The 11,286-nt window shown below is 38.3% G+C and overlaps 1 non-coding gene across 1 annotated transcript; it reads right to left on the bottom strand.

Annotated features, from left to right (window-relative positions):
• Positions 1–7,481: 7,481 nt before the first annotated feature.
• LOC145091163 (small nucleolar RNA R71) lies at positions 7,482–7,588 on the bottom strand. Its single transcript, XR_013702050.1, has one exon. It is a non-coding gene; the product is annotated as a small nucleolar RNA R71 (small nucleolar RNA).
• Between the last annotated feature and the right edge of the window lie 3,698 nt (positions 7,589–11,286).

The raw sequence follows: 11,286 nt of genomic DNA, 5'->3' as shown, positions 1-11,286 counted from the left end.
TCCTAGTATAGTTGTATATGTTCTCATAGTAATGTAATGTATATGTTCTCATAGTAATAAGTATTGACTCATGAATAAACTGACTCATTGTATGATATCACGTTCTAGTAATAGTTCTAGTATCTTCCTAGATTACCCATATGGTAGTTTACTAGTAATCTAACTTGTACGTATGGAAATGGATGTATACCCTTGTTAACCAAGGGCATTGGATGAACTAGAAGGATCTTTATAACTATATATGTACACATAATATATAACAAATATTTAAACGACCTTCGGACGAGTACCCGATATCCCACCAGACCACATCCAAATCGAGGAAAAGGAAACAAGGTGGACAGCCTTCCTAAGTCTTTTAAACATTTCTTATATAACTATACATATAGAGGCATGCAATTTATAATATAAAAGCAATAAAATAAGTTTTGTAAAACCTTTGAAAATAATTATCATCTAAGAAAAGATCGACTTGATGTCAATCTATAAAACGGTTTGAAGGCATCGGTTTGATAAAACAGTTTAGTATAAAGAAACATTTGTTTGAAACGCAATTGTAAATAAGTTTGAAATAAAACATACAGAGTAAAACGTACAGTGTAATAAGGAGTTTTAAACACATAAAGTGTTTATGAAAAACATTTGAATGAAACTGCTTGATAAAACGGCTAATGAGTAGCCAATCATTTGAATGCTGCTTATTAATCACATGCGATTGATATAATAATTAGCATAATTCTACTTGTATCACCCCATAAAACATTTAAAAACAGTTAAAACATTGATTAAGTGGTATGAACTCACCTGTTGTGCGTGATACGGATGAACTGAAGAGGTAGGACTGCTAGGTGTCAAGTGAAGACTTTAGACACACACACAATGGTCCTAATTACATATGAAGACATATGTATATAAAAAATTAGTGATTATAACACTAATTAAACATGTATATGCATCCTAATGCAAGGAAAACACTTTTGGTCAAGTGCTAGGAGGCTAATGGGTTGCAACAAAGGAGTGCAAGACCTCTTATGGGAGTTTATGGTCAAAAGACCATATGTGTTGGAGTTTACGGCCCAGGGGAGTAAACTCCTGGCCGTAAACTCTCTCTTAGGTCACTAAATGAAGCTTAACATTATTACAACTTAAGTGGTAAAGAGCTTCTAGTCTTAAACAAGTGTTTGGGCTTCCTTTTAACTCCTTTGAGGAGTTCATGGCCCATGGACCATATCCCATGGAGATTACGGCCGTAATCTCCCTTGGGAGGGTGTTTATGGTGTTTTCAAGTCCCTAATTTATCCAAGAATGAAGCAAGGAAATTGTCCAAGGCTTTAGGTGAGTTTATAGCACAATTTGGCACTATTTTATGGAGTTCATGGCCCTAGAACTTCTTGGGCCGTGAACACCTTACTCTTGGTGTTCTAAGGGTGTTTGCTAGTCCTAAACTCAACTAGGTACATGTCTAAATTAGTCTCTTGGCTTAAGGAAGGCTTTTAGGGCATTTTGGCACACAAAAATGGAGTTCACGGCCCAAGAACTTCCTTGGCCGTGAACTCACTTTCACCCTTTGTTTCTAAGTGATTTTGTGGTCTAAACATGTAATGGCAGCTTCTAGGTTCATTCCCAAGGCTTTGAGGGACATTGGGCACACTTTTGGCCCTTAAAAAGGAGTTTATTCCCCAAGGTGTTGTTGGGCGTTAAACTCACAGATCTTAGTGTTTTGACACAATTTTGATGTTATTAAACACAATCTAAGCAATATAATACAACTAGATAGAAGTACTCACGATTTGGGATAAAAACCCGAAGATCTATGAGAAAGAATTTGACTTTTCTCTAGTTGGAAATGTAACTAATGAATGAATATGGCTCATATTTCTATATATAGTCCTGGGATTTTTGGCAGAAAAATATTTTATTCCCGGAATGAACTCTAATATCCTAGAGTATTGGAATAACAGTGTTGCACAAAACCCTAGTGCATCCATTATCCTGATATCTCCTTAAGTGTAAATCCTGAAAAAAAAAACTGTCAAACTTATACCCAATGTCTGGAATTTCACTGTAACTGTTCTAACTTCTATTGGCTTGATATGGCTTGTTCAGAATGGAAATTTCGGGTTGTCACAGAAGGCGGCTTGCTGTTCCCTTATCTCCGAGAGGGCTGCAATCATTTGTGATTGGAATGTGTCGGCGCGGAGTTGGGCGTCATCCTGCAACCTATCCAGTCGATGGATGTCAGAAGTGTGAACTTGTACTTCCACGTTGACTTTCACGAAGTGGGTTTGCTTGGACCCTAGATTGATTGGACTGGTTGACTAGTTTGCTCACCATGACTGGGAGTGCTCGGTCGGCTGAACCTCCATCCCTGACATCGTAGAAGTCCCGACACATACCGTAGGGAGGATGTAATCCTTGTTGTTGGCTCCAATGGTGAAGGTGACTTCCCCAATTGGGAGTTGGTCCTTGAAAGTTTCTCCTAACTGCTGGCGGTTGGGCTACCGGTGGGTCGATAACTTCTGGTTCTCAGTCCGTCCCAGAGTCATCCCCTTCTTCCAACTCTATGGGTTTTTCATCCTCTTCGGGATCCTCCTCTACCCATCCTCCATTGCCCATATTCGGGTAGTAGGGGTCCCCTGGTGGGTGGAATCCAGCCAGGTGTCTGTGCGAGAATAGAGATATGACAATTGTCTAGAATTTAAAACATGTACATCTAAATACATAAGTTAAAGTATTGTATCTACCAAATACTCCAATAGTATTTAAGTTTGTATGTTTGATATTGGTTTCAAAAACAAATCACAATATGATGACAAAATGAGTTTAAAACTGACCCCTTAGCATCATTTCTCCAAAAGCTGGGGTTTACCTGTATTACTGAATCCCTGAAAAATACAAGTAGATTTGAAAGAGTAGGTCAGCATTTAAGCTGGTGAGTTCATAAGTATTTGATGTCAATGTTTGTATGAAATTGAATAAATTTGTTTATAGATGTTTGAAAACTCCTAGAAAATTCCATATTTTCTACTAGCATAAAAGTAGTCTTCTACTAAGACCCGATCGTTTTGCATGTCGTTTGTAAAAATCCAATATTTTTCCATAACTGTATGACAGTTTAAAAGTTCCAAAACTATAATGCAATATTGTTTTTCATGCCTAGAATAGTAGATCTATGTGTGTATAAAATCTCTTAGACATTTGATATCCCCGTAAATCAACGTGTTTTTAATACTTGATGTGAGTTTTACAACTATGCTATTGACCCAGATTGCCTGTAACAACGTTCTTCAGGCGTTGGAGTGTTATGACGTTTGTCACCCAAGACCCACCGGTCTAACTGTAGCTAACAGTTTAGGTGCGGGATTTTCAATCACGTATAGATCTATACACAAGTATCACGCTCTCTCTCCAAGTGATTATGGTATATAATACAGGACTTTAACTACATACTAGAAAGTACGTGAAGATGAACGTCTCACAAAACTTAGTATCAAATACATTTATGTATGAAAAGCTCGTTTGTTCTTGTATATGAAGGTATTTCCTTGATATAGTACTTATAGTATGTAAAATGTCATGAATATCAAGTAAACTATACCTATTATAGTTTTTCCAAAAGTGTGTTTCGTTTGTATGGTAAACCCTAGTGTACTGTCAACTTTGTATGTAAAGTATAACGTTATTGAACATTTATACTCAAAATATAAATGAAGTGTTAGACATTCGTATAACAACGTGTATATATTCTTAAAGGACAAGATGTTATTGAATAGGTGTTGCATGCGAACGTTTTCATATGATAGTTAAGAATCACATATGATTTGGTATATAAAGATAAGTGTAGTAGAAGCTTATTGTTTTCCACACGAGAGTAACCGTGTGTTTTACTTGTATTTCCCCCCTTTGAAAGCGTATAAAAGCATCTATAAAGTAGTTGAAAACGTAGTTATAGGGGTATGAACTCACTTGATAGATTGAAGAAAGTGAGACGCAAACCGAGCAGAACTTTGACTCGAGAAAGCGGATTTTCTTGGGATTCTCGGGAATCTCGGGAGCATAAAAATTCCTTTGGGGGTTGGGTATGAAAACCGGGGCTTCGGGATATTTCTTGCACGTAAAATGGAATAAAAATGCAAGAGAAGGAGAGGAATTGAGCAACTTTAGCCGGAACACTCGCATCCCTTTTATAGGGCAAAAGACCCTCGGTACGCTAGGCGTACGAGGTTACGCGGGGCGTATTCGTGCATCATGGCTTACCGCATCCTGGTCTGCCGGACTTCGAATGGGACGGCATAGATGCGTAGGGGGTGACGTGGACGATCCAAGGCCTGGCACCCGAGTACGTTGGGCGTAAATTGTCTTGGTTTGTGCCCTTCAAACTTGTAAAATCCGTAACTTCCACGTATGAGCTCCGTTTTCGACGTTGTATATATGAACGCGGAGGTGAGAATACGGTCTACAACTTTCATTTGGACTTCGTTGTCTGGTTTTGATTTTTTTTAATTAATTATTTTTAACAAGACGGGAAACGAAAAAGTCCGTTAAAAATCCATAATTTCTTTGTTCGACGTCCGTTTTCGCCAGACTTTTTACCGTTGAAATACTGTTGTCAAGACCTTCGATTCTCATTTAGGTTGTTTCGGCCAAAAGTCACTCGATCTCTGTTTCGAGTTTTTAGCTGTCTACTGCTATACCGACACTTCGAAAAATGACAACTTCCTCATACGACGTCAGATTTGGGCGTTCTTTTTATGTATGTTCACGGTTTAATGATACCTATGACTTTTATTTAGATACCTAAGCCTAATAAGTATATTATTGAAATTTCTCGTTTTATGTTTAGCCGTACTGACGGTTTTTGTTGTGAATCTTTGGTTGGTCATAACCTCTTCGTTATAACTCAGTTTTCAGTGTTCTTTATATTTCTGAAAATCTTGACATGATAACGATCATTTTAGGCAACCCAATAGAAACTTTTGAGCATTTTATTTCTGATGTTAATTTAATTATATCAAAAGAGATTACAATTTTTTGACTTTTTAGGTCATCACATTGATTCGAAATATCGGGTTGTCACATAAGGCTGTAGAGAGTTGCAACATTCATGAATTCGTAAAGGGGTGTGGTGACGCTGCGGGGAGCTGTAGTACTCACTAGTCAGTGAGAGATTGTTGTGATGTTGCGGGGAGCCATAGTATTCACTAGTCAGTGAGAGGTTTTTGTGATGCTGCGGGGAGCCATAGTACTCACTAGTGTGGACAAAAGGTACTTAATAATGCTTAAATTGTGTTTTCAGTCCAAAAGACATGCTTGGAGGTCAAAAGGAATAAGGAGAAGCAATTAGAGACCAAAGAATGAAGAAAAAGGAAAAAAACCCACACCTACTCGACGAGTCTACGCACCAACTCGGCGAGTTCATAAGAATGTTCCCGAAGAAAAGTCAAAAATACTTGTCATACACGGATTTTACACGACCTACTCGCCGAGTTGCCCCTGTTTTGTGATATGTATAAATAATGGATCTTAATCTGAATTGGGGAACTTTTCTAGCTTTCTTGGAGATAGACCTACGATTGAAGAACCCTTTGGAGACCTGAAGAACCCTAACCTTTGATCTTTTGAAGACTCAAGGGGAATTAGGTTATATTTTCCACTTAATCTTAGGATTAAATCATGTTTAGCTTAATTAAATTCGTGTTTGAGCTTGTTTCCACTGTAATCATGAGCTAAATTCGTATTGTTTCTGTTTAGGAAGAACCAAATTACTCCTATGGTTTAATTATTACTTTTATTGATTGTTTATTGGTGATTTTATTAAATTAAGTTTGTTAAAGAACCTTATGCATTAACCACAACTATTTTCTGTTAATTAGAAGACAATTAAGTTGCATGAACATATCTTAGTTGTTAACCACATATGCTTATGTGAACACTTTATCATATGTCTAGGAATAATGAACATGAAACTAGGATTAATTTGAAAATGGGTAAATTAATGTGTGAGCTTGTTTGAGAAACCAACAAACAAGAGGTTAATTGAAACACCCACTTGATTAACTAATTACAAATCTTATTTAATCCAAATAATTGAACTAGGGAATTAATTAGTTCAAACCATTGGCCACTGCTTGAATTGATTAATTGTCTAAGGGTTAGTAATAGTGAACATGAATCTAACTACTCTAGTTGGTAACCAGTAACAATTAATTTATCACATTATTATACAAATAACCATAGGAGTGAATTCGTTGGACCTAAACAGAAACTCTTTATCAAATTTGGTGAATTTTTACTTGTTTTTAGTTGTTAGTTAATCATTTGTTAGGTGGTGTGTTTAAGTTTCTAGTCTTGTAAAACTAGAGAAAAACCTTTACTTTTATTACTTTGTTAGTTAAAATTAGTTATTAGTTTAATTTCCGTTCCCTGAGTTCGACACTCTACATATCCAACTATACCACTAAAAGACAGGTTCACTGCCTTTGAGTGCTAAATTTATAATTAAAAAGTAGGATTAAACCAATGCATTTTACACACATCAAGTTTTTGGCGCTGTTGCCGGAGAACGGTTCAAAAATTAAGTCTAATTCCTAATTTTATCGATCCTTTGTGTGAGTTTTCTTGCACAAAGTTAATTTTTTAGTAATTCAGTAAGTAGGTTAGGATTTAGGATTTATTAGTCTTTTTAAAAAAAAATCCTTTAGTTTTTATTTTTAGTTAAAACAGGCTACTCGCCGAGTGCACTCGCACCTACTTGGCGATTACCCTGCTATTTGGTATTTACTTTTCGTTTAGCTCAATTTCATTTTTTTGTTCTTTTTATGTGTTTGTCTATTTTATTTCAGGATTTTCATGACCAGAGGATCCAACATTCCGCTGGTACCCCCGCTTGAAGACCCAAAATCTGTGTTGAGAAGGAACAAAGGTAAAGACGTGGAAAGTTCGAATACACCTAAGAAATCGCCTTTGTCTAACTTGAAGATTGTTTTTGGGAAGAAGAAGAGCAGCAAATCAGGAGCATCCAGCGTATCTTTAGCAAGCGAAAACCCGATCAAAGAAGACACCGAGTATGAAACCAAGGAATAAGAAGAACCTACATACGGGCATGACTTCGATTCCGGCGACGAGTTAGCTCTTACCATGGCTAACATCGATATAATCCCCATGGGACTTGTGCAACCTGCAATTCCGCAATTGGTACTTTTGAGCTAAAGGGTCACATCCTTGCTCAACTTAAGGAGATCCCCTTCACAGGAAAAGACCACGAAGATGCTTACAAACACTTGGATGAAGTCAATGATGTGGCTGATTACTCCAATGTTCCAAATGTGCCTCGAGAAACTCAGCTACTTCACATGCTTCCGGTTACTTTGAAGGGTGCTGCAAAGGATTGGCTCAAATCATTTCCCCCAGGATCTATCACTACATGGGCCCAAATGAAAGAAGAGTTCATTGATCAATTATGCCCACCATACAAGATATCCAAGCTAAAGAAATCCATAGCTAACTTTTAACAACAAGCTGGAGAGTCGCTATATGAAGCTTGGGAGAGGTACAAGAGCTTGCTAAGGAATTGTCCACATCATGACGTCAATAGTCAACAAGAAGTCTCAATCTTCTATGATGGAGTAAATGTTACAATAAGGCAATTACTTGACTCGCAAGGTCCACTCATGAAGAAGGCACCTCTAGTGATAAAGCAATTAATTGAAGAATTCTCTAAGCATTCTAAAGAATACCATAATCCAAGAAATGATGTGACAAGGGGGGCCGCCTATGCAGCTTCAGAAGACTTGTCAGCAGTCATGGCTATGCTAAAAACCATGGATAGGAGGATGGACAAAATGGATCAAACGATACATGCTATTCGGGTGGGTTGTGAGAACTGCAATGGGCCTCATCTTACTAGAGACTGCGACTTGGATGAAAATGGAAATAAGAAGGTGCAAGTATGTTACTCAAGTGGGGACCGATATGATGAAGATTGGCGGAAACCAAAGAAGGAGTGGCTCCCTTATGACGAGTACAAGAAGGCTAAGGAGGAGAAGTACAAGCAAAATGGAAGAAGTTTTTACCAAAAGGAGGAGCCGGAACAAGAAAGAAAGCCATGTTTGGAAGAGATGCTTACCAAATTTGTAGTTGCTTCAGAAAAGAGACATAATGATCATGATGCTGCAATCCAAGAAACAAGAACCATGCTTACAAACCACCAAGCATCTATCCACAACATTGAAACGCAGCTTGGGCAACTTGCTCAACAAATCAATCAAAGATCACCGGGCGAACTACCTAGTAAAACCAAAAAAAACCCACGAGGCGTGCACATAAGCATAGTCACAACAAGAAGTGGGAAGATAATTACTCCTCTGGCCCCTATTCAAAATGAAGCACCCAAAGAATTGCAAAAGGAGGATGCAGAAAAAGAAGATCAAAATAAAAATCTGCATGGAACAGACCCTACTCGCCGAGTCGAGAATATGGACTTGACGAGTCCACTTCCAAATTCCAAAAATTAAGTTCATGAAAAGCCCTTTCAGCCTCCAATTCCATATCTAGCCCGAGCTAAGAAAGAAAAGTAGGAAGAGGAGTACCAGAAGTTTCTTGACCATATTAAAGCTCTTCAAATCAACATACCCTTCATCGAAGCAGTCGCGCAAATGCCAAAATATGCAAAATTCCTTAAGGAGCTTCTAACCAATAGCAGGAAGATGGAGGATGTGAAAGAAGTAGTTCTTAATGAAAATTGCTCAGCTGCCATGTTAAACAAATTACCAAAGAAGAAAGGTGACCCGGGAAGCTTGACTTTGCCTTGCCAATTTGGCAACTTGGCTACCATTCATGCTTTGGCTGATTCGGGAGCAAGTGTGAACCTCATGCCTTATTTATTCTTCAAGAAGTTGGATCTCCTGGAACCAAGGCCAATTCATATGGCAATTCACTTAGCAAATAAAACAGTCACATTTCCAAGAGGAATACGTGAAAACTTATTGGTCAAGCTAAACAAGTTTGTGTTTCCCGCAGACTTTATAATTCTAGACATGGAAGCGGATCCTCAAGTCCCGATTATCGTTGGAAGATCTTTCCTCAACACGGCCAGTGCTATAGTGCACATGAGAGACTCGAAGCTTACTTTACGGGTAAGAGATGATTCAGTCACTTTCGGGGTTGATCAAGCTATGAAGCATGCGAGGAATAGTGATCACATGGCATTCTCGATTGACATGTTTGATGAATTAATGGAGGAATGCGATAACGAAGATCCCAACAAGTCAACCATCCGTGATGAAGAATTTGATGCTGAAAAAGACTTACTAGAAATCGAGAGGATGCTGGAAGAAGTTGAGTATGAAGAATTAGTGAAGAAATTTGAAAAAGCTACTCGGCGAGTAGGGCCAATCTACTCGCCGAGTCCAAGTGAAGAAACAAATGAATTCGTAAATTATGCAGCAGACTCGCCGAGCCCCTCACCTGTACTCGGCAAGTACAACTTGCAGAACGCAAAAACAGAGCTCTAAACATTACCAAATCACTTGGAGTATGCTTTCTTTGAAGATGGTCATCAAAAGTCAGTTAAAGTTGCCTCTGACCTCTCCAAATATGAAAAAGAAGAACTAGTTCAAGTCTTGAAGAAGCGAAAGCGGGCCACAGCATGGGGCATTACCGACATCAAGGGAATAAGTCTCTCTTATTGTTCTTACAAGATTAACCTGGAGGAAGGAGCGAAGCTAGTTGTGCAACACCAAAGAAGATTAAACCCAAACATGAAAGAAGTGGTCAAGAAGGAAGCAGTCAAGCTCTTAGATGTGGGGCTCATTTATTCTATTTCCGAGTGTCCGTGGGTGATTCCGGTCTAAGTGGTGCCCCAGAAAGGAGGAATGACAGTCATAACCAACGAGAAGAATGAGCTTATTCCAACACGAACGATAACTAGTTGGAGAGTGTGCATCGATTATCGAAAGCTAAATGATGCCACTCGTAAAGACCATTTCCCCATACCTTTTATTGATCAATTGTTAGAAAGATTATCGGGCCATAGTTATTATTGTTTCTTAGATGGCTTTTCGGGTTATTTCCAGATACCCATAGACCCAATGGACCAAGAAAAGACCACTTTTAGTTGCCCAAGTGGGACCTTTGCTTATCGCCACATGCCCTTTGGGTTATGCAATGCACCCGCGACATTTCAAAGGTGCATGACAGCCATATTCCACGACATGGTGGAAAAATTCGTGGAAGTCTTCATGGACGATTTTTCTGTTTTTGGATCTTCCTTCCATGATTGTCTCACTAATCTTGATTTAATGCTTGCTAGGTGTGAAAAAACCGACTTAGTCCTTAATTGGGAGAAATGTCACTTTATGGTCAAGGAGGGTATAGTTCTAGGCCACAAGATTTCCAAATCGGGAATTGAAGTGGATCGGCAAAGATTGACACAATTGCCAAATTACCCCCACCAACTAATGTGAAGGGCATTAGCAGTTTTCTTGGACACACGGGTTTTTACTGGCATTTTATAAAAGATTTTTCTAAAATAACTAGACCTCTAACACAATTACTTTTAAAAGATGCACCATTCAATTTTACTAAAGATTGTTTAGAGGCATTTGAATTTTTGAAAGAAAATTTGACTAATGCCCAGATCATTATTGCCCCAAATTGGGATTTACCATTTGAAATAATGTGTGATGCTAGTGAATTTGCATTAGGAGTTGTCCTTGGTCAAAGGGTTGATAAGCACTTTCGACCCATTTATTATGCAAGTAAAACTTTAAATCCGGCCCAAGAGAATTACACCACCATTGAAAAAGAATTACTAGTTGTGGTGTATGCCTTTGATAAATTCTGCCCTTATTTAGTTTTATCTAAAACAACTATTTTGACTGACCATTCTGCTATCAAGTATTTGTTTACCAAGCAGGATGCCAAGCCAAGATTGATACGTTGGGTTCTACTTCTTCAAGAGTTTGACATCGATATACGCGATAAGAAGGGAATGAAGAATATAGCAGCCGACCACTTATCAAGGCTAGAAAACCTGCAATTGCAAGAAGATAAAGTTGGAGATGACTTTCCGGACGAGTACATTATGGTGACCATGAGAGAAGAGCCATGGTTCGCGGACATAGCTAATTACATAGCTAGCAAGTACATCCCAAAAGATCTTACCCGCCAACAAAAGAAGAAATTCTTTTCAAAAATAAAATATTACTTTTGGGATGAGCCTTATCTTTTCCGAAGTTGCGCGGATGAAATCATACGAAGATGTGTGTTCAGGAATGAAAGCCGACC

This window comes from Lactuca serriola, chromosome 2 (genome assembly GCF_051521515.1).
Source record: "Lactuca serriola cultivar US96UC23 chromosome 2, Lser_US96UC23_V15, whole genome shotgun sequence".
Classification (NCBI taxonomy): domain Eukaryota; kingdom Viridiplantae; phylum Streptophyta; class Magnoliopsida; order Asterales; family Asteraceae; genus Lactuca; species Lactuca serriola.
Note: the sequence above shows the minus strand (reverse complement) of the source record. Positions and strands in the feature narration are given on the sequence as shown.